This window comes from Lathamus discolor, chromosome 8 (genome assembly GCF_037157495.1).
Source record: "Lathamus discolor isolate bLatDis1 chromosome 8, bLatDis1.hap1, whole genome shotgun sequence".
Classification (NCBI taxonomy): Eukaryota; Metazoa; Chordata; class Aves; order Psittaciformes; family Psittacidae; genus Lathamus; species Lathamus discolor.
The window spans coordinates 5,402,368-5,421,786 of NC_088891.1; the positions used below are offsets into that span (position 1 = coordinate 5,402,368).

Genomic DNA, 19,419 nt, shown 5'->3' on the forward strand with positions numbered 1-19,419 from the left:
TAACCCTGTGAAAGAATTCAAGCTTTCCCCATTAAAATGTCATAATTAACCGTCGGGAAATTTTATTACAAATAATTTTTTAATTTCACGAATAACTGAGCAAAATGCACGTCCAGAAGGGTTTTTTGCTGTCCTTAAAAGTCTGAACACATATATAATTACTTTTATTTACATGCAAAGAAGGGTTCCACAGAGCACGCTTCAATCACGGCCACATTTATGCAACTTCCTAAGTTTAGGTGACTAAATAATATTAAGCCTGAGCTCACTTGCCATCACCACGAATTATGCCCATGCACAATACGGCCATTGACTCCAGCCATTCAGAGTCAAGTCTCATGCACTGATTCACAACCGGGGATAAGCGAATCATGGGGACAGAATAATGCATTTGATGATCTTCATATTCCTCATAATGACAGAATGCTTGCAAAGGAATAAGAATTCTTTTCAAATGCATTAATCAGTCAAATTTACTTGACATTTTTCATGGATTTGCTTTCTCCTTACAAATTCTGGACGGAGCTCACCTACAGCTGTGATGGGCACTCTCAAATGGCACTGCCATATCCCTATCCAGATAACATTATATTGCTTATTTGACTTCTGGCATAAATGCTACATAAATACTTACTATACAGCATGTTTAAAAATACTGTATGCATCAGCTTAAAGCTTGCTATCCTTACTGCTCATTCATTCCAGTGCAGTTCTGTTTCCTACAAGTCCCTGAAAGGACAACATATTTTGGACAGGAGTATGAACAAGGGAAAAGGCCAATTCCAAGTTTGTCTCCTTGGTCTGACAGTATTATAAATTAGTAATTTGTAAAACCAAAGTCTGTTTCTGAAAATTTAGACCCTTAAATTTAGTTTAAAAATAATATTGAAATATGACATCGGATTTGACATTGGTTTAATTTCTTTCTTTTTTAATCATGAAACATTTAAGAATTAATGATGTTCTAATTTCCTGATGGAATTTGGGTTCATACCTGAAATACCGTCTTTTCCTCTAAAAAAAATTATATGTTTCATCATAGTGTTTGATTTTGGCTTAGCAGATGCTGTGACAATTTTTTGCACAGTCCTTCAAAATGTATTTCCTGAAAAAAGACAAAGCTAAAGTACCAGCTAACCACTGCATTTTTATGTATTCATTAGAGATAAGATCTTACAGGAAAGAGGGAAAATATGGACATTAGTAACTCTTACATATACTCCTTGGTGCTATTACATTTTAATTAGCACAGTTTGCAGGCTGTAACCTTTCCTAGGCCTACATGATGCATGAATATTTTATTTGCATTACTATAAAGTAAAAATAATTTGATTATCATTCGTACTATTTACGATTACATGTTTCTAGACACGCACATAGTCTCTATTTATAGCTGAATTTAACATTCTTAAATAGCATAGAGTGCTGACAAGCGGAGTATTGATGTTTACAGTATCATGCAAACCCCGAAGCCAACCATGTTCACATCCCTTTGAATTACTTTTCCAATTCAAAGCCTCGAAGAGCCCAGTCCTCCTTTATCTCTTCTCGTTATAAAAAGTGGCAGGAGGCAGAGTGGCAGAATGACCCACAAGATGGCACCTGTCACCAGTGGGATTTCTTCTGCCTTCTGCAGGCCAAATTTTGTTTGAACTCACTATGGCCTCTGTCATATCCTCATTTTCCCTTCCACTCTTGCCTTTCCTTCTTAATCCCCTTCGTGCAGGCACAGGCTCTGTTTACTCAGCTTCCAAACCCCTTTTTTCTGCAAAAAGCCAAAGTAAAACTTCATTGAAAGAACAGGCTCAGGATTAAGAGGCAAACCCTGTGCAGGAGGAAGCCAGCTACAGCACCTGCCACCTTTGCCTGTCCTCATTTAAAGACAGTTTCTCCTATACATGATTACCAGGCTCATTCTTATAGATGTGCATCCGAAATACATGATTACTTTAGGTCTCAAAGGTGAGGGAGTTGATTAGCTCTCTAATGAAGCTTTTTGTTATTACTTACAGACAAAGTACATCACACAGATGGAGCGTACCGTAAGACTGCTTCTTTATGCTGGGGCAGACGTATTTTAACTGGTAAGATCATCTAGAGCAATGAGGTGAAGCAGTTTCTATAAATACAGAATCAGTGGAGTTTTGAAAAAATAGATTAAAGGCAGTGGCAGAAAACAACAAACAAGCACTGCAAGACCATTAGGCCTAATGCCCCCAAAATTAAGCTGATAATTCATTTGCTACACAAGTCATCTCATACTTCATCCAAAATTACATAGGTGAACACTCACTAGTTGCCTAATACAGTTAGAGTAAGTCAACAAAGATGATGTTGATGAACATACCTCTTAACTTTGACTACACAAAGGGCCAAACCCAAACACTCTTACAGGGACACAGCACACAAAAACCTTCAAGCTGTATGTCACTGCATCACTTAATTTCAACAACTGCAAAGGAGAATTGTCCTTCCACACAAGGATACAGCAGATCACTGGGACCTACACAGAGCCTGGAGAACCAAGCAGCTCTTCTCATGGGGCATGAACCCATTCTGGTCCCTGCTGCTACCCTACCTCCAGCTTTGAAGACTTCCATGCCTTTGGATTTTCCTATACCTTGCTGTGCCTCAACACAGCACGTTGGGCTGTTGGTTTCTTCCATTGATACGTTCTCTTTTCAAGCCACAGACATAAGTTACACCCTGTTCCTAATTGTCCTCATCCTTTCTGTCAACCTCAAAAATGCACCTAAGTACCCCAAAGCATAAACAGAGTCTTTCAGTAGCCACCAGAAAGAGCAGGAGAAAAGAATGGTTCAAAGTTTCTCTTATTCCTAATGAAAGAGGGTACAAGCCTTGAGTCTTACCTAGGGAAACATACAAAGTCATTAAGAATCTCCCAGTTTCACCAAACCTAAGAAACTCTTCTTTACATAATTCTTTATACCAAGCCAAAACTATTAAAACCAGAGTTACCTTTAGATGGAAGTTAATAATAGTGTTAAAAATAGTTGTTACTATTGTGAAGCCTTTGAAATATTAACACCACCCCAGTGATTAAGGATATCCTTTCAATAACTGTCCATGATTAACACAAACAGCAGACTGCAGTCCCGTAGCCCATAGAAGTTGCTTTTGCTACAAATATCAGAAGCAATTCTCACCTCTCATGCAACAAACATTTATTTTACTGAAATTCACCAAAGCCTGGAAATCAGTAGAGACCCCAAGAAGTCATCTTTATTTCATAAGCAAACTGAGAAATAATCTAGGGGTGCTTATAAGCCCATCGATAGCCTCCTTTTAAATTAGAAAATATGGATTTATAAAACTGAAGTGGGTTAATGAATTGTGCCAATTTGCCTTGAGTTTTTGGGAAGGAGAGGTTTGTTTTGATCTTTTTGATTCCTCATTTTGCAATGACTTGTATTTTATTACTTTTTTTCCTTGTAGATTATGAAATCAAGTAAATCCAACCCAGGATGAGCCATTTTGATCAATCTGAAAAGCAGCTTTTTTAGAGAATTCTCCTCTGCCAAGAATTTGAAAATGTCACATTTCATTCCAGTATGAACAGCAGCCAAATTCCGAACCCTCTAAATCCTTCACAAAACTAAATTTCTGCCTTTTTCACAACTCCAGAATTAATTCTTTTCCTCAAAGACCGCAGGGTGGCTTAAGATAGTGGTCAGCAATTACAGATAACACGTGGGTAGATTTTAATAGCATTAGCCTTTTAGGAGCATGGCCAGGATCATGGAGTCAGAGCATCTTGAGGGAAGACTGAGAAGCACCAGCTCTCCCAGCTCCTGGCTCTCAGTGAATCCCAAGCATAGGCTCCAATGCCTCACGTCAAAGCAAGATATAGACGCTGAAGCGAACGCCAGCATTTCCTAGCTCCCACTGAGTTTCTATCAATATTCTTAAACTTTAAAAAAGAAAAATACAATCTGGTGTAGCAGCCTTAGAAGACTGCTGACTACTGCTACATGAACCTCTCTACAGCTGGAACCTATACAGGGACATAAATCCAAGAGCTGACCTGTAGCTTTGCATCCGGCCAAGGAAGCTATTAAATTCTTGCCGATTTAAGTTACTCTCCAGCAATGTGGTGCCATTGCTTTAAAATATAAGAATAATAAACAAAAAAATAAGAATAATCTCCCGTTGTCCCTATAGGGAGCAATTTCCCAAAGATTGTGATTTTACCAGAGAACTATTTAAGAAAACTTGGAAGTCTTGAGGCCAGGTCTGCCCTGGATCACAACTTGGTGGCATAACAAGGCACTACATTTGCTCATCACACTGCACAGAAATCTCACCTACCATAGACTCTCTCTGGAATGATTCTGGCATAGGCAAAAGCACCGTTCAGGTGGAAGAAACCTCATAAAGGTCACACAACCACCAAAGTCACGCACATAAAAACCATGGCATCCCATGTTTACTGCATGTTTCGTAGCCACTCAACAAGACCCAAACACTGTCTCTTCAAAACTGGCCAAAGCCATCCCACCATCTCCAGCTGCAAGCAGGATAGTCTCCTTCCTTTCCACACTACCAGTGGTGGGCCTGGCAGAGGACAAGACATAGAACATGCTGCCCAGCCTTTGCAAGAGTTGCCTATACTTCGCTCGGAAAGGAGTTTTGGGTTTGAAAACTTTGCAATTAAACTCATCTACAGGCAGTGCAATAGAACCAGAGACATCCTTTGCATGTCAAAGATGGCAATCATTTGTGGTTTTTTAACCACTGTTGATTCACAGCATTTCCTGCGCCATCTCCATTGCTTCTGCTGCTGCCACACTCACGCTCAAGACAACAGGCCTGTAGAGCAACACATGAAGAAAATAAGACATTCCTTATTTATAAAAATACATAAAATGGTAGTATCACATGGCTGTGTTTTTTTGCATTATACAAATCCCGTATGAAAACTCTAACCTGTACATTCTTATAAAAGCTCTGTCCCCTGTAATATCTCTTTGGTTTTGTAATAATTTTAGGCTTTCTGCTCAGGAGCAATAAAAAGAGCTTATATTTAGCCAGTACTCAGATTAAATAACTTTGAAATTGTGCCTTGTAGTTTTTTTAATATAATCAATCTCAAAATGTTGCTTCCCCCCACCCAGTGATAGCATCATTGGAGTGAACTGGGAGGAGGGTAGACAACAAGGAGAAGGATATTTTGGTTTTCATCCCAGTTAACCACTTTTTCTCCCAAAAAAGATCATAAAAATCAAACAAAACCAATAAGAGGTAATCCTCCACCAACAAACTGATCAAGAGCAAATTTTCTGCAGGCTTGCTAAACTCTCATAAAGGGAAGGAGGTAGAGATCAAATATACTGTTGAGTAAGGAAACAGAGAGCACAAACTTCGTCCTCAGCTCGGGGACAATGATGCTCAAAGATTAACCCACCCTCTCAATTAACACCTCACATGAAAATCCCAGCGAGGTCATGGGATCTGTGCTGCAACTCGGTCAATCAGCATTGCCTGCCTCCATACAAACCAAGATCGAATGCAGAATTAACACTGGTCCCCCAAGCCCTCGCTCACAGACTCACGTCAGATTAAGCCCTTGCATGGAGGAGATATGAAAAGCATTTCTAATTAGGGTCTGAGGTTACTGGTTAAAATGCAGTCTAGCAGTCTACCAACCATTCTTCTCCCCCCCTTTTTTTTATAATTTTAATTAAACTCAGATACTATTTAATTCCTACCTGCATATATTTAGTACTACTTGAATGCAAACCTGATAAAGAATACTCCTGATCCCCACTTAGCTGCCACAAGCACTTATTAAAAGGAGGGTGACTGTCTTCAAGATCTTCCATGGGTCCCTTTGCAATAATTACTTTTTCTATCAAATGAAAAGCATAATATTTTTCTGTAAATAGATTTTTTTTTTTGCCTTCTGAAACCTTGACTTCTCTACTCTTATGAGGAAATTATAATTACAACCTCAGTATAATGGTTAGTCACTGCCTTTCCAGCCCATGAGGAGGCTTTATTCCCCCCCGCCCCCGGTATGGGTTCCTTCTCTTATTCCATTGCTTATAGGATTCTTGAGACATATCCTTGAGGATATTTTGCACCCCTTTATTCTCACAGAAGCATTGCTGTACATCTTGTGGTTTGGGGAATGGGAGAGAGGGGACTTACCGCTGGTTAGAGCCTGTTAAATTATTTGTAATTCTAGGGCACTACACAACATTTGTGCCATTGTGTGATTAGCAATCTAGATCTCTCCATAACAATTTTTAATATCTACCATGACCCTGGAAGCCTTAACACTGCATCTGCAGCATACTAAAGCCTTGTGACTCCAAATTATAGCTCTGAATAATTCAGGAATTGTAATGGTAGCTCAGTACTTATTAAAGCATTGGGAAAACTTTGGGATGTTCATATCTACAAGCTCTTCATTATTATTCTGATTATAAAGATGTTTTAATATATGCTGTTGCTATTCTTACACATTACCACAATGCCATTTGTGAGGAATCAGTAAGTGATCCAAGTAAACGCCTGTATTAAGCAACTATAGCTCAGAGTATAAAGGGATTCAGCAAAATGAAGTTTACTTTTTTCAGGGAAGATAGGAGTTATGTAATAACACATTAAATTTTACAATCCCAAATTATATCTTGGACATCATAAAAACCTGCTACTAAAACAAAACAAAATCATGTACATATAGAACATCTCAGGTTTTTCTCTGATACATTAACACAAATAGGGACAAATTAATGTAAGTCTAACCGGTCTAATAACATATTAGGCGTATTCTGTCTCTGTTAATCCCAAATAAGCAGCTATAATAAGCCTTGGTGACAAGGAGGATTTAATGGAGAGTTGAATTTTTCATGGAGGTTTGATTGGGTTCATCAGCCTCCTCAAAAGTCCAAGCCTTCGGTCACACCAGCTCTGAAATCTGGAAGAGATTATCTTCAGTTTGCCGAGAATAAACATTTCATTCCTACAAGGAAAATTCCATTTGATGACAAAACTTGTTTGTGTCCTAAACTTTGAACCACTGCCACTGGATGTCATACTTGAGTAGCTTTGGGTAAGTGTAAAAATTATTAAAGCCTCAATAATAAATACTGAGAAAACCATGAGGCATTTTTAGTCCAAGAGTAATCTATAGCACGGAAAGCATCTAAAATAGCATTTTGGCAAAGTTTATTAATCAGCTGCTTTCCCAATCTGTTGGAAGAGTTTTATTACTTTCTGGACAGTCAGGCATTTGAACTTGTATTGCCTGTCCTCATTTGACTACCCTACATTGACTATGACTCAGTTAATGGTTTACCAGCGGAGATATCTACACTTAAAATGGGTGCTCTAGACTCATTTAGAATTCAAAGCATCCTTTCCCAAAAACCTTGTAAAAATATCCTATGTCTTGAGGGGAAAAGTAGCCATAGCCTGGCCCAATGAAGCCAGTAAAGCTGGTCAAACCAGAAAGAAATCCTAGTGCAACCACTGTTTATGCTATCAGGTCCAAAGCAGGTGATAAGGTTTTATTTACAACCACACTTAATGTCTGGTGTGAAGCAGATGATAAGGTTTTATTATTGCTGCCTACTTCTGAAAGAAATTACTTTCCATGGGTGCAAATCTGTACGTTAGAGGAGACTCAGGTTGACTACTGAGGAGGAAGATGAAATGTTCCACCATATAATACCTGTACAGATATTAACAGGTAGGTGGTGAAAGCTGGCTGCCTGAATGCCATCTTCATGGGAAAATAGACATTTTTCATACGCAGGTGCCTCAGCACAGTGATAATGGGATCACCTACCCCCAAAATACGTCCACTCATTAGGATTTAAGAAGTTTAACCTGGAGTCAGTTTTAGGGTGGCATGCACGCACGCATGAGGTTGAAGGCAAGCCAGGGATCTTTGGGTTTGCCCTTACTTCCAACTTATGAATTAAATAAAAATGCCTGATTTGTACAGCTATCAACTGCTCTCAGGCAAATGACAGTTTCGCACCACATCAGTGAACAAGCTTCTCAACATGGATAGGAACTGTAAAGAACTCTTCTGTCAATCCTATCCAGTTTTATACTCTGAAAACATCTCCCACCCTTTACAGGTATAGCCTGTTTGGGGGATGTTTTTATTATTTCTTTTTCAAAATAAAGTTCGTTAACTTCATTACTTAATTATCCTTTAAGCTCCTGAAAGCGTGAAGGTGTTCTGGCATAGATGTATATTATGGTTCCGTAAGAAAATGCTAAAGAGATAATAGAAACCTTCTTCATCTACTACTATCTATTCTGCAAATTATTTATGTTCATGCTGTTTAAATGCAACAGTAAAAAAAAAAAAAATGGAAATGTTGCAAACAGCTTTGAAAACAGGAAAGATGCATTCTTGTCCTTTCCTACAGTGAAAGGCGGACAATGACTATCCTCAGCTCCAGAGATTTTCTGTTCCTGAAGGACCCCAAGAAACCCACTGAATGTCACAAAGCAAGACAACAGAAGCAGACAGCATAACCAGCATCTTGGAGAACTGAAAATCTTCCAGGATTAAGGATACAGGCGTAACACTGGGGTCTGTGTTTTACTTCTAAAAACAGGTAAGGAAGAGACGGACAATTAACCACCATAGAAAGGAGAAAAGCTCCTCACAAAAGATTTTTCACTCTTAAACGTACCATCATTTTTAACAAAATGTGCTGTCTCATTATTTATCCTCAGATTATACCTTCCCCCTGCTTATACTAATTCAGTTCTGCATACAAAAGCGCTACTTGCCCCTGTGTACTAATAGAAGAGCTCCTGTTTAGGCTAACAGGAAGAACTTGTACTTCAAAGAGCTAAAAACTTTAGATTACATTGTCCGTTTCTAAAGCTCATCTCTCCCATTCAGCTAACTAGTATTCTTTCCATTTAATCTACTCAGGTAAAAAATAACCATTAAATATCACCTAAGTATCACTTAAATTCTATTTTGAGGATTTATGACTAAGATTAACTTTGTGTCACCTCTTAGTACAGGGTTGAATGACAAAAATTCATTTAACCATAGTCTGAATCCCATTTCTTCCCTACCTCTGGATTCATATGCATTTTTCTTTCCAACATATATTGATCTCAGGAACCCAAAGCCACTTTTTAACACTTTATTAAACTCAGTATATACAAGGTAGCATATAGAAAGTATAATAATGAAGCCAATATAATATAATAATGATAGTTGAATCTGTATCAAATATGTAGTTAATATTTTAATCATATATCTCATATCTGCACCCCACTGTGAAAAATAACTGGGTCTAGTAATTTTCATGGATGATGACAAGATTACTATTACTAATGGTCTGAGGTACAAGTGTTTATTTTTAACATTATTAATGGTACTAATTATGATGAATATGATTATTTAGAGTCATTATGTGGTAGAAGAGTTTGATGATCCACTCAGGTGCCTAGAATTTAACATTCTCCATCTACCATAGATGGAAATTAATGACATGGCTTAACTCTATTGCTGTCATACTCACTGTCATGAAAATTGCTTTTAAAGAAGAAAAAAGCAAAGAAGATCACCCAAGTGTGCTGCCCATTTCTTTATTATCCTACAAACTCTCATGTTTGCAAATCAGTAAGAAAGCCTGATAATAAGACGTTACACAGTGGAAAAAACGAGACTGGCTCTCGCAGATGAAGAGACAGGTCTCACATGCACGTCTCCACACAGAAGTACAGTTTTCTTTATTGTAGCGCTTGGAATCAGAACCCTTGGGCATGGCACTGTGTATACATAGGTATCCAAAAAATGCTTACATTGGCATGAAAGCCAAAGGAATATTTTTTAACTCCCATTTTGCAGAAGGGAAGCTTACAACACAAAAAAAAAAAAAAAATCTAACGGGCCTAAAACCACATAGTTTTTACCTCTCAGAGCATCTTCTGGCATACCTGATCTTCTGGCACACCTAAGTACCTATACAGTTATTTCCTGCATGGTGACATGAGTGATGTATTTGGACAGACAAGTTGCCACATGAACTTAAAGACAAGCTGCAAACTGTTCTTGCAGACTCACAAGTAGGAAAACCTCATTTGATGGGAAATCTTGGGCTTGTTATTGGCAGAAAACACTGATATAGACACAAGGCTGTGGTAGGGATAGGCACAGAACACACATTTCCTAAAACCAGAGTCACAGCCTCAGCACAAGGCCACCACAACATTGCTTTCACTGGAATCAATATGCTAGATTCATATCCACGGCATGACCTCACAGGTCTCAACCAAATACTGTCTCGATGAGGAAAATGTATGTATAATTTTGCCATCGATTTTGAAGTGAGTCAATGCTTAACCCTTTGCAGGACTCTCAGCCCTGCAGAATAGCTCCTACAGATCCCATGGACTGCTTACACTTTAACTGCCCATTGACTATAAACTATTGTCACCTCTGCAGCAAGATTCCTCATGGCATAAAGAAGAGAGAGGGCAGAATCATTAACTAGTTAAATCTGATAAATATTGACTCTCAGAAAAAAGAAGGCAGAAAATGGAACATTCTCACTTCGTAATGCGTTTTCATCAGTGACTGGCACACTATTAGGACCAGGATCAAAGGAGGTGGGATGCCGGTGTCTTTGGATTTGGGCCTTTCACATTGTCTGATTGATGGAACTGAAAGGCTTCTGCTTGTAAAGCAGTCACCCCAAACAGCTGCCTCTTGCTCCTGTCCTCGTCTCCATTGCAGCATATGCAGTTCAGATTTCATTTATCAGCCCCTTTGAATAGCAGCACTTACAGTGGAAGTAAAGCCTTGCCTTAAAGAGGCTGCTTAGCAATTGGCATGCATGCACTGTATTGCTAAGCATTTGTATGGCATTAGTTGCCAAAGGACATGCAGCAATGTGTATCTCCTATCTCCCCCACTTTTCTGGTTTCTTAAATTATCAGTGTTTTACTTCCCTTTCATGTTCAAAGCATAGCAAATTTATTTGATATATTCTGAATGCTGAAGCATGCCAATGACATCAATCAAACTACAGAACACTGGGAAAGCTGCTATAGAGTAATCAGAATTGGCCATAAGCTATAAATATCTACTGTCTCATGATTCTCTTGGCTGCTATGCAAACTTTGATCATTAGCACTGATCAAAGATCATGAGGAATAAAATGGTATTATGATATAATGGCATGTATGCTACAGCTGATACTAAGGGCTATAGATGACCTATGCTTGACTATATCATCTTTCTCTATACACCAGAAACATTCATTAAAATGGCAGGCTTCTTTTTGCTGTACCTTAGAGGATATGTAACAGAAAACTGTAGTACAATCAGAACTGGCATAACTATTCATGACCAGCCTGAGCGTTTTGTGTTTGTATTCTCTGCAACATACCTCCTTATAGCACTGCACAGGTGACTCAGACAATGTCTAATTATACCTGAGAGGTCACAAAACACAACTGATAATTTTTAATGTCTTCTTGCTTTTAGATGGATTGGATGTTTCCTCTCTAATAGCAGGATATACCAAGCACTTCATGGGTAGATCTTACATAGTAAATTTACACAAGCTTGGTTTCTCGTTTATTCATTTGAGGATATGTCTTGCTGAACTTAGCTTTTATTCATTCATGAAACATCTCCCATGCCCAAATTAAAACACAGAATACAGGCTCCCCACCCTTGCTTGCCAGTGCAGTTCTCTGTTCTATACTCTGAATTAAGTATTTGAATACCTTATCAGAGCTCCAATGATTTCAGACAAAACAAAATAGTATCCAACCTCACAGCTGTCAAATAAAGTTATATAGAATTGCTTTGCACAAAAGAAATTAAGCTAATGCAACCTTATTCATTAATCTATGAGTAATTCTCCTAAAAAAACACCCAGAAACAACAAACTGCTTAAAGTTTTCTTCATCTTCTGCTTCTTCCAAGAAAATTGGAACATCTTTCCTTTAAATTTAAGAGTTAGCATATACAGTCAGGGACAAGAAAGCCCTATGACTTGCATAGCCACATGTATTTCACAGCTCTTACCAATAAAAGCTAGATAGCTAATTTGTACAGTTATAATGAAAAGTGCTGGATATGCATCCATAGGCAAAATTACACCTGAACAAACCAAAGTGCATCTTTCAAACAGAAGGTTACAGTTCTCAAATGTGTTATTCAGCATGATGATCTTATTCTGCTTTGTTAATATTTCACACTTTCTTGACCCTGTAACTTCAATACTTTCAAAAAGTAACTTACTAATAGGTAGATAATTACAGTTACCCCATTTTACACATCAGAAAAAAAGATACAGAAAAGAGAGGCGGTATGTCCAAAGTCTTACAGAAAGGCTGAAAAACAACCACAAGAATGGATCCCACCTCTACTGGAACAAAGCCAAGTAACTTAAGCCAGCTGAGTTAGGGAAAGAAAATCAACCAGAAAGTGAACACATACTAATGAACTGGATCTGTATGATTGTTCTCCCACCCAACCCACCAGAGTTATATGAATTCTTTTCTCTCTTAATTCAAGTAAGTTCTATTGGTAGTATACTTAAAGCTGCCGATTCATATACAGGCTTCACGCTCTAGGTCAGAACAAATTGTCCTCAAAAGCAACACAGTTAAATTGAGTGGAACTAGATTCCACCTACTTCCAAGGTACATAATATATATTATAAACTTGTCTTACTTGGCACCAATTTGACAACCTCAGTTTGAGAGGACAGAGTGAAAATGAGTTTTAAGCATTCGGCTACAAAGAAGGATAACATTCATTATGTATAGTCCTTTAACAGATTGCCCAGATTATGGAGGCCCTTCAGCAGACTTCAAATTTAATCTCCCTGTTGCAGTTTTAGCTACTACATGTAGAACTACTATGTAGCTACTACTACAGTATAGACTACCATATAATCTAGATTTTCCCATATAGACATCTTGCATATTCCATGTTGCTTATTACATAAAATTTGCTCTAGTCCTTTGATATTTATGAGGCAGGAAGCCAAATTCCACTCCACATGTATGAATCCGAGGAAGGAAAGGGCTGAAGATAGGCATGTATCTCAATGTCAGTGGACAGTGGAGTTCCAGACACTTTGAAACTATCATGGACTCTCACAAAAGCTTTCACTAGCACCCATCAAGTCTGATCTGGTGAAAAATTCTGTGACAAAATGTGTTCAAAGAAGCCATGTACAATCACACCCCATGCAAAGGTGAACTCAGCACTATTACATCATTCCTACAGATATGACCTAAAATGCTTCAACATGCCATTTCTGATTTACATCTGTGTAAAGGAGAACATATTCTGGCTCCTGGATTAACATTTTATTTTCCCTTTGATTTGTAAGGGATCTTTCGTTGCCCATTTTGGGAGGAGGGGACTATTTTGTGCCATTTCTTCTCTACTCCCTTTATTACTGATTTGTGAGTTAAGGCTTCAGATTTCCTTATCTCACCTAAAAACAAAACAAGAGCAAAGTCAGAAGTGTAATTTGACTTCTTCTTTGGGTCATTCTCAAGGTCACTCTGGCAGCAGTCTGATAAAATAAATAGCACAAACCAACAGGGAAAACCTGAATTACAGAGCCTGTTCCAGTGCCTACCCAAGTCAATGGATGTCTGGACTGGTTACAGTGGACATTTCATCAGGCTCAGGAGGGGACAATTTGGCACTCAAAACCACTTTACCTCCTTTTTTTCTAATTGCCATTATCTCAATCTCACTAGCATAGTCCAGTTTTGGACTTACATTATATGCAAAGACCCATTGTGTTGTCAAAGACAATCATGATGCTGTTATACCGCCTTGATGATATCCTTGTGTTTTCCTCTAGTACACTGGCTCCTGTGTACTCTCCTGTAACCTCTTCTAAGATTAGCATTTCCCACTGCCTTGCTGGTACGATTTTCCTTTAAACCCTTTCCCCCCACCACCACCATTGTAACTCTAATGATACATTCATTAGAAAAAAGGCAGCTCTTATTTTAATTATCTGTCATTCAAACACATTTTCTTTACATATATTTCCAGCATAATTAACTTCATAAAATAGTTTGTTTCTCAGCTCAGATTCACATGTGCCAAAGTGCAGGTGCATAGGTCCATAGGACGAATTTATCCTTTTAGTTAGTGATACACTGAGACTGTACGTATATTGATACACAGGTAAACCTATACCTACCTAAACCCATAGACAGAAATGTATCAAAGACATTGGTGTCAGTTTGGAGCTAGCTGGTGCCAGACAGTACCAGAGGAAAGTACATACATACAAACAAACAAATATCATATTAACTTCTTCACAAGATTAAGTTCACACATGAACTTTTCTCAGGCAATCATTTTAAATTACTCTGGAGAGAAAAACCTCCCATAAATGCAAACCTTCAGGAATCCTCTAAGTTTGAGAAGTTGTCTTCCTACCTGCCACACGGCATAAATGATTGATTACATTTTCACAAATTTGATCCCTTACTTTAAGCCAAACACAGGATCTGTAAATGTGTTTCTATGGTAAAACTTGGTTTTATTATTTTTTGTCTTTTCCTTATATATATATGCAATAAGCATTCTGAGTGCTTCACTTATCTCTTTCGTAGGCCACATTATGGGACAGTCTTTTCCAAATGCTTATCTGTTTCTTTTCTCCAAATTAATATAGCCTTAGAATTTTACCCTCTGCAGAGCAAACAACATTCCACAACAATGCTGTGCTCTATTGGTATCTTTGTACCTCTGCATAGATTTTCATGTGTTAAATGCTAACAGCCTTCTGCTTCTCCCTTTTTGCAAGCTAAGAATCAGAAATGTTATCCCAGTTATCCTCAACAGTCTGAGTCCCAAAAGAGCCCAAAAATTATCTGAGTGCACCCTTTGCTTCCATTACATTCTTAACACCTGCCTAAGTATTAAAGCAATACTCATCATCATGATACATGTCTTTCCAACCAGCTTTTGTAATAACACTAGCCCTTGATACAGAAGTATATTAATTAAACTGCCTTCTCTCCTGCCCTAATAATTAGCCTATACCTGAACTGATTGATCTCTTGCAGTCTTTCACTGCCCACCTGCATAGAAAGTTTCAGATACTGAGGTACTATTATTTTACTGAAAATAAGCTACAATGACCAAGGCAGCAAAGAAGAGATTTGTTCTTTCGTTCTTCTCTCCTGAAGAAAAAATCTTGGCAGTAGGATTTTGAAAACAAACACTACAGTCGGCTTCTCTCCATTTTTTGACAGCTGGAAACAAAGTTAAATGGAGTGCATTAGATCTATTTATTTCAGATAGATGAAAGAAAGATGTATCATCAAGAACACCTTTCAAAGCACATGCTTACACATACACACTCCTGCATTTCTAGGGCACTTTTTAATGGAAGTTACTGTCATTTAATTCCTAGATTACCTTGACTGAACAGGACAACAACCACCATTTGGTGCAGTCCAACAGAGGTCATGCATGACCTTGAGTTTTATGAGCATGCTTAGTTTCCAGTTCATAGTATAAAGGTGTTGACACCTGTGGTGGTTCTAGAAGCAGCTGCTTCTTACAGAGATGTTCCAAGAGAAAGGCAGAGGAACAACACATCCATATCTGCACTGCTTTTCACTGTCTACCTTTTTCACTATTCATGTCAATGAAGGTGGCTTCCAAGCAAGCAGGGGGTTTTGTGCTAAATCGGTTTATTATCAGGTATTCACTGAAGTCCTTTGACTTCACTACACAGTCGGGAACTTCTGGTAGAACCACCAAGCAGACAGCAGCTCCTCACACTATTGCAGTCAAGCCTCACCGGAAGTTACTTATCAGCACTTAAATCACTGCTCTGTGTTAGAGTAACAACTCGGGAGAAATGATGAAAAGACAACTAAGCATCTGTTTGAATGCTTACTGAAGCTCTGGTATTTACCTAGACTATGGAGCACAGCAACACATATTCTTACTTATCTTCTACCAGCCAATATTATCCGTTATTGTCATTCTAAAATATTTTTCTAGCCCTTAAAACACCTCCTCCAGGGTAAGGATACTGGCCTTATGCTAGCCAGTGAACATATTGAAAATAAGCTTTGGCAAACAGTTTTGACATAGATATTTTGGGCTGCACATTTTGTTGATAATGCACAGACACAATCAGTACTACATGATATTTTTATTAAAACCAATTGTGCATATGCTGAAGGGATTAAAGACTGGGTGATGGCTCTCAACATGTTGTTAATATGAAATCAGTCAAAAAACAGCATTTCTGTGAAGATGGCTTGTACACAGTCTGTCTTGATGCACTACTGCAGAGCGTACTCATCAACAGACCAGAAGGAAATAGAACAGAGCTATATTCAGAAATCTTCAAGAGAAGGTAAAAGCCATGGTAGATTACCAGCTGTGACTGAAACTTGCTGGTAATTCTTGAATGCATAAAGAGGGATAGGAAAAAAGGTAAGGGGTGGGAACTGATAATATATGTAGTAGTGATATTAATTATCACCAAATTACTTGATATGGAAAATTAACATATTTAAATACTTAAACAAAATAGTTTTGAAAACCTGCTGTGTAGCAAGAGATCTAAAACGCCCTAATCTAAATAGATTGTCCAGAAAATGTAAGAGCTAGACTGACCTTGATGAGGAAATGCTGATGTGAGAAGAAGAGCCTTGAAGACATGTTGAGTTGCTACCTAAATCTAAACAGAACAGCGGAGTGGCATTGTACCATCATTCAAACCACTTAACATTCTATACCCCAGGTTTAGACCCTCTGTGGTAAGTCAGGACAGCAGAACCATCACCACTTGTTCAAGTCTGCAGCAGCCATGCTAAGGAGATAGAATATAAGGGTCTCTACACAGCTTAATGAAACATTAAATCTGATTTCAGGCTCTGTTTTCTGATCCCACCATGCCTGCAGGCTCCTTCCTTCTGTATTTTGCCTTTGAGCTGGCTTGTTGCCATGCCTGAAAGGATGCAATACCTGATGGTTTCTAGTGGGTGAGCAAGACGCTTTTCTATCCCCTGAACAGAGCCATGAGCCTGACATATACATTGCATCCTACTAATGAACATGTCTATGGCCTTCAAAGGAGATAGGAACTGGGACAAGAAATAGGATAAACCTTCACTCAAACTTCTCCCACAGGTTTACACCATGGGATTTAAGTGGACAAACCTAACGCCCAGATTTAGTTGCAAGCTTGATCAAATTTGATATTTATGTTTTGGTATAGAGTTCAGCCTGAAGAAGTAATGCCATGGATAAAATTCACTTTACTGAATTTAGCCTCCCAAATGAGTGACTGAATAGTCGCTCTTGTTCACCTTAATGATAGTTTTAGGGGAAGTTGTCCATCATATCCATGTATCTTTTCTTCACACAAAAGCATACAGCTTTGTACTGGATACTAACTATCTAAACAAACTGATGTTATTACCAGAGTCACTATGTATATGTTGGCAATTACGTATGTTTTTCTTCCTTGCACTACATAAATTTCCTTTCCCTAATAAAGTGTGGAAGGTTTCCCAAAGAGTTTAATAACCCAGAATCACTGAAGTGTAGCTGTTAAAACAAGCTAAACTGGTTTAACTTCCGAGCTGTCAGACTTAATTTGAAATGACAAGATCTGACCACTGTTTTCATGTGAATTGCTAAAATTAGGTCATTTCCAAAGATATGCAATAAATACAAAAAAGAATGTCAAAGTTCAGGGGTTTTGGGGGGGGGGGGGGGGGTTTGTTCTAAATTTCCTTTCTTGAGTAGCAAAACTACATCAATTTATACAATAATCTAAAAAAAATAGTTTAACCAGTTAAACATACTAATACCCATGAAGAGTAATGTTTCTGGAATTAAAAAATATGAGTTTCAAAAGTATAAGAACATTAATTTTTTGAAAGATATTTAGTTCAGTCATTTTTTTCATTCAGGCAGTAAAAGCAAATGCATATGGCAGGAAAATCTGTTAAAACATAGTGCTTTACACCTTTGTACCTGTTCCAAATGTATTTGTCTATAAATTAACCGCACATGGTGGTTTTCACATTGGCTTATTTTATCCATGTGTTCAAGAAATTTAATACATCATTTGCATTGCATCAATTACAGTTCTATTCAGCAGACAAAAAGAGGAGCGGTATAAACATACCTACATATTTTTGTATTTGTAATATGCAATTTAAAGGGAAAAAGTAATCCTGTACTTCTACTGCATTTCTGAAGAGCTGAACTACTTTAAAAAAACAAAGTATTAAGCATCAAAAAGTGATGTCATGGTTTAAAATAGTATCATTTTACAGACAGAAAAGCTGAACTATGGTTTTAGTGGCCTACACCACTGCATGGTCATTGCCTCAACATCAACCATTGTCTCTTGGCATACACAGTAGGACTTCATATGCCTGCATTCTCTCCAGCAGCAATTAGCACTCATGTCAGCAGCAAAATGTTATTACTGGAGTTTTACTCAAGGAAACCCACAGATTTCAGAACAGCCCAGGTATTCCTGATACAGAACACGCTCTAAAGACATCACAAGCCTGCCTCCTGCTCCTGTAAGCCAGGGTCCCAATGTAAGTAAGGCTGGATCCCAGAACGCCTCAGTTTGGCCACCAACTCCCTCAACACACACTTCCACCCCGAGTGGGATGGATGTTTATCACATGTTGATTGGGTCACCTCACCCTTCTGTTAATTTTAGTGAATGTGAAAGCTGCCATATGGACAGGTCTGAAGACCGAAGCCCTTCACTTACTTGCAAGAGTAATAGAGCACAGCCTTTTCCATTACTATTAATTCAATGCATCTCATTCATTGATGTAACCTTTTAGAAGACAGGAAAACTGCTAGATCACCAAGTCCCATTCCCAGCTCCTGCAGACCACACATTCCCTTTCACAGGCTAATCAAACACAACTAAAACTACTTGGCTTAGGGATTTATCTTCTCTATTCCCACCATTGTTTTTTATTCTCAGGTTGTTTTGAGACGCTTCCTATTTGTTCTCACTTCTACCCTTAATTTAGCCTCATGATATTGCACCAATAATATTCTTGGTGTTATGGAGAGGCAAAAGAATTTGGATTCTTCTTTCCATTCACTCTGCACTGGAAGCTTCTGCTTTCACAGGTGCAGTAAATACATCTTTCTTGGTAGTTAGACTGTGACCAGAAATCTTATTTCCTATCACCCTTCCTATGGTATCAGCCTGCTCTGGAATCAGACAAATTTGAGATTTAAACTCTGTATCTCTTCATCCAACACAATGCTAGACGGCACACTTAAAGAGGTTACATATGGAAAAGGTTAATGCCACAATCCCACAAGAACTTTACTAAAAGCTTAATTTCAGGCGTATAAATAATTCCATTAAATTCAAATTACTCAGGACCATTGAA

General features: G+C 38.2%; 1 long non-coding RNA gene across 1 annotated transcript in view; it reads right to left on the minus strand.

The window, feature by feature from the left end:
- Positions 1-246: 246 nt before the first annotated feature.
- LOC136018858 (uncharacterized) overlaps positions 247-19,419 on the minus strand; it is a 40,597-nt gene continuing 21,424 nt past the window's right edge. Inside the window, exons 2-3 of the long non-coding RNA XR_010614613.1 lie at positions 2,042-2,119; positions 247-1,765 (exon numbers count right to left, since the gene is read on the minus strand). This is a non-coding gene — a long non-coding RNA (uncharacterized LOC136018858). The remainder of the gene's footprint in view (positions 1,766-2,041; positions 2,120-19,419) is intronic.